This window comes from Chiloscyllium plagiosum, unplaced genomic scaffold, assembly GCF_037043375.1.
Source record: "Chiloscyllium plagiosum isolate Xiang-an unplaced genomic scaffold, Cpla_swu_hap1 HiC_scaffold_27, whole genome shotgun sequence".
In the NCBI taxonomy this organism is placed as follows: Eukaryota; Metazoa; Chordata; class Chondrichthyes; order Orectolobiformes; family Hemiscylliidae; genus Chiloscyllium; species Chiloscyllium plagiosum.
The window spans coordinates 84,926,337-84,931,844 of record NW_028270165.1 but is presented as its reverse complement, the minus strand read 5'-3'; positions in this window follow the sequence as shown (position 1 = coordinate 84,931,844).

The following is a 5,508-nucleotide window of genomic DNA, read 5'->3' as shown; positions in this document are numbered from 1 at the left end:
GTTGTGTGTCTTCCTCAAAAGGCAGTGAATTCAAAATCTTTAAGGCAGAGGTAGATAGGTTCTTGCTAACCAAGTGGGTGACAGATTGTCGGGGATGTGGAGGAATGTAGAGCTGAGGTTGTATTCATATCAGCCATGATCTTATTGAATGTTGCAGCAGGCTCGTAGGGCCTAGTGGCCTACTCCCGCCCTTTGTATCAAGCAGTCTGTGTCTCCCCTCTTATAGCTATGAACTGGAAAATTCCTTTCCAATATTGCGCCTTGCAGACAGTTAAGTGAACACCAGATGGTCTCCTATTGGGAGCAGGCATATTGTAGCAATTGCAATATTTCTTGTGTTAATTTTGTTGCTTCTTACTCAGTATTGCTGAGAATCATCTAAATAAAAACCAAAACACTTCTATAATTATCGCACCAATGGAAGTGTTGGTTTGGATGTAACATTATTGAATTAGCCATTCCCATCTTTTCCAGAATTCTATATTTAAAGCCCTCGAGTCTGGTTTCTACCCCTGAAACAGTTCTTATCAAGGTCATATTTGACATCCTTTGTAACGGTGACAGGGATGAACATTCCCTCGTCGACCTGCGGACAGCCTTGATCAGGGTTAATGACAGTACTGACCCTCTCCAACATCGCTGTATCCTCTGGGAGGGTCTGCTTTTAGCGTCTTCCGTTCTTATTTATTTAAACGTAGCTGCTGGTGTTGGCATCTATACTGATGATATCCAACTGTGCCTGAACACCACTTCTCTCCCGACTCCTCTGTCATTCATAATTTATCAATAATTTCATCTGAATGCCTGCCCAATTTCCAGCATTGGATAACCATAAACAATCCGTTAGTTAAATATTGTGAAGTGTGAAGCCATTGTTTTAGTCCCCAAGTTCGACCTGAGCACCCCCCGCCCCTCCCCCAACCCCAGTAACTCTGTTGACATCCTTCTTGTCACATTTAAAACTAGGATCGATAGATTCGTGATCAGTCGGGGGATGAACAGTTACAGGAAAAGGGCAGGAAAGTGGATGTGGGGAATGCCAGATCAGCCACGATCCTACTGAATGGAGGAGCAGGCTCAAGAGGCTGAATGGCGTATTGCTGTTCCTATTTCTTGTGGATCCCGAGCCCTTACCTCTGATACAGGACACTGACTTCAGTTTGTGCCATTACTGAGAGTGCTGATGTTCCCTTGTGTAATATCAACAACTTAGCAGCTGCTGAAACCTCTTGCTCCTTTGTTACCTCTGAACACAATATGCCAATGTGTTCAGGGGAGGCGATGGCCACTTTATTGTCACCAGACCATTCACCCAGGTAATGTTCACGGGATTGGGGTTCAAAACCTGGCACGGCAGATGGTGGAATCTGAATTCAATATAAATCTGGAATTAAGAGTCAAATGATGAAATCGTTGTGGTTTGTTGTAAAAACTTATCTGGTTTCCTGCTGTCCAAACCTGGTCTGATCTACATGTGATTCAGATCCACTGTCAGCTGGTTGAATCTTCACTGCACTTTCAATCAAAACCTCCAGGCGGAAGTTCACTATAACCTCCCTACTTTTATATTCCATTGAAAGGCCAATCTCCCTTTTGCCTTCCCGATTACTCACTGAACTTGGATGAAGAGTTCATGTCATCCTCACCACCTGCATTCTAATCAACTGTCTCTACTGCAGTCCTGGCAATAGTACTTATCCAAGTAATTCATATAAATATAGTAAATAATTTTGTGCCCCAGCACTGATCCCTGTGGAACATTGCTAGTTATAAGTTGCGATCCTGAGCATGCCCCTTATCCCTTCTGTATCATTGGTTAGCCAATCATCTATCCATGCGATTAGACTGTTTCCAATATCATGTGCATATCATTGGCTCTGCCAGCAAGTCTTCCCAAACTGTCCTTGAAAAAGTGGTGGTGAGCTGCCTCTTAAATTACTTCACAAATATGATGTGGTCTATAATAAAGGTTCAGGAGCGAGTTCCAGGATTTTGATCAATAACATCGAAGCAATGCGTATATGTCACAGTTGGAATGTTGTGTTCACACTTATCTCCTCTTGCTGGTTGAAGTGATGGAGTGGAAGTTGCTCTTGAAGAGCCGCCACTCATATAATCAAGCCAGACAGATCAATTGTGGCCAGAGACACTGCCATTTTGACTTCTCATCAATCTACATTCTTTCCATCCAAGTTTTAGTCACATCAAACTGCCTCGCAATGCTGTATGGCCACAGTAAACTATAATAACGTGAAGATCGCTGGGATGATTTTCTACATCCGACTGCAATATAATCACAAAGCATTGTTTCCAGTTTTGGTGGAACAAACGACATCGTATTGGTGGATAATTACAGTTAGTGCAAACATAGCTATCCATCGATATATAGTAATTCTGATCACTTCAATGGCCAAATTTCAATTCAGAAACCAAGTGCACTCGGCTGCTTGTAACACAGACAACATGACAAAATGGCTCATAGGAGGAGAAATGGGACATTCAGGAGGAGTGTAATGTTTGCTTTTGGTCACCTCCACAATTGTTAGAAAAACAGGTTGAAAGGATTCTTAAAAGGTGGCTGAAGTAATAATGTGGCATAACACTTCAGACAGCGCAAAGTGGAAGATCACTTTCTAGTGGAAGAAAAAGACATATCTTATTTCTGAAAGAACTGGGAAACAGAAGAGGGAATGAAATCTGACTTGGGAGCTATTTCCTAATTGTTGAGAATGTTGTTTCATCACAGTCTTGGTTTAGAGCATAAGCTCTTCATCAGGAATAAAGGGTGGCCCAAGGGGGCTGAGAGGTAAATGGGAAGGAAGTGGGGCTGGATGAATGGCAGCTGGGAATGCAATAGGTAGATGGAGGTAGGGATTGATGGTAATAGGTCAGAGATGAGGGTGGAGCAGATAGGTGAGAAGCAAGGTGGACAGGTATGACAGGTCAAGAGGTTGGTGTCGAATTGGAAGGTTGGATCTGGGACAAGGTGGGGGAGAGGAAATGAGGAAACTGATGAAATCTACATTGATACCATGTGGTTGGAGGGTCCCAAGTCAGAAGGTGAGGTGTTTTTCTTACAAGTGTCGGGTAGCAAGAGTTTGGCAGTGGAGGCGGCCCAGGACTTGCATGTCCTTGGCGGAATGGGAGGGCAAGTTAAAGTGTTCAGCCACAGGGCGTCGGTCGTTTAGTTTTAGTGTCCCAGAGCTGTTCCCTGAAACGTTCCGCGAGTTGGCGTCCAGTTTCCCCAATGTGGATGAGACCATATTGCAAGCAATGGACATAATCTTATAAATAGATTGCATAAATCTTAGCCTGCCAGAGCTCTTTTCTTTAATTAAATTAAAGAAAATTTTAACTAAATTGGGTGACTGCATGAAACGGTTTGTTGGTCAGATTTGAATCATCACTCCCAAATGAGACAATGCCATGAATATCAGTGAACTGCTCTTTTTGTTAAAAACCACAAGTTCTTGATGTATTTTCACAACTTACTGGTATTCACATCTGCACATTCAATGTCAAACTCTGACATCAGAAATGAAATTACACCATTAATTTTGACTTTCAATATTCGAAGAAGCAAATTAATAGCACACAGTCAATACCCAGTTTGAATAATATGAAATTAAATTTAACCAAAAAAACATAAAACCAAGCTGGGAGATAAGAAATGGGGGAAGGGCATAAAGCAAGAAATGCAGCATCATAGAAGGTGCTCCTCCAGGGAGTGTATTTTACCAACTACCGCTGCTAAATATAAACACACTGATATGATCCTCCAGTTTTAATGTAAACCATAGCCCCATACAGTAGGAACCATTAAATGAGTTAAAAATACAAGCCTTGAGCAAATCCAGCCTCCAGCCTTACCCCCCGCTTCTTGGAGCTTGGACCTTCCTCAAGCTCCGGCGGGTCGTTGAACTCCTGGGCTCCAGCTGCCACTCCTCCACTGAAGAAGCTTTGGGAAGCAGATGCAAAGGCAAGATACAGAACAGAGCACCATTGTAAATGAAAGCAGCTTACGAAGACATTGGGCAATAGCATCACATGGTTTTTACCCATCGACCTCTGGGTTATGTGCCCAGCACACTCACGCAGCACTACTCTGCTTCTGGGCTCCCAGTAGCTGGATTGTGGATCAGTTTAAAGTAGGTCCTATATCTCTGATTACATTGGTACACAAGGCAGTGAAGAAAGGTTTCAGCACACTGGCCTTCATCAATTAGGGAATTGAGTATAGATGTTGGCAAGTTATGTTGTAGTTATACAGGACGTTGATGAGGTTGCACCTGGAATATTGTGATCAGTTTTGGTCCCCTTGGTGTTCTGACTTCTTCAACTCTGGGTTTGTGTTGAACTTGATGGGATATTTTGTCCAACTTAGCATGTTTAAACATTATCGCTCAGATGATTGATTTGAAACGTTTCAGGAAGTGAGCTCAATAAGATTGAACTATTCAAAGTTACTTGGACCCTATTTTAAAATTACATCAGGACCAGTAGTCAAAGACACGTACAGCATGGAAACAGACCCTTCGGTCCAACTTGTCCATGCTGACCTGATATCCTAAATTAATCTAGTCCCATTTGACAGCACCTGACCCATATATTCTGGCAGCTCATTTCATATATATACCACCCCCTGCATGAAGACGTTGTCCCTTTAATATATTTCGCCTCTCACCCTAAACCTATGCCCTCTAGTTCTGGACTCCCCCACCCCTGAGAAAAGACCTTGTCCATGCCCCTCATGATTTTGTAACCTCTATTAGGTCACTCCTCTGCTTCCGATGCTCAAGGTAAAACAGCTCCAGCCTATTCAGCCTCTCCCTGGAGCTCAAACCCTACAAACCCCAGCATCATTCCCATAAATCGTTTCTCATGGAGAAGTTAACGTTTCAGTCCTGAAGAAGGGTTAATACCCAAAACGCTGACTACTCCACATTCTGAGGTTGTATTCTCCCAACCTCCTGCTTGCAACTTCGGGTTGCAATATGTAGTGGCTCAGTGGTTACCACTGCAGCCTCACAGCGCACGGGACCCAGGTTTGACTCCAGCCTTGGATAGCTGTCTGTGAGGAGTTTGCACAATCTCCCAGTGTCTGCATGGGTTTTCTCTGGGTGATCCTGTCTTCTTACATAAACCAAAGATGTGCAGGTCATGTGGATTGGCCATGCTTAATTGCCCATAGAGTTAGGTACATTAGTTAGAGGGAAATGGGTGTGGATGGGTTACTCTTCGGAGGGTTTGTGTGGACTTGTTGGGACAAACGGCCTGTTTCCTGTAGCTAATCTCATCTGCACTAATTTTGTCTCTAACGAATGGCAGAGTAGACTCGACGGGCCCAATGGCCTAACTTCTGCTCCGATGGTCTTGCGGTCTGATGTTTATTTGGATCATTTCATTGGCAATGTGCAGTCCCTGGCTCAATGAGCAGCAGTGCCCCCGCTGGTGCTTCCACAAGTTGCAAGCAAACATGAACCTCTTCCCACACTCGGGCCAGCTGAA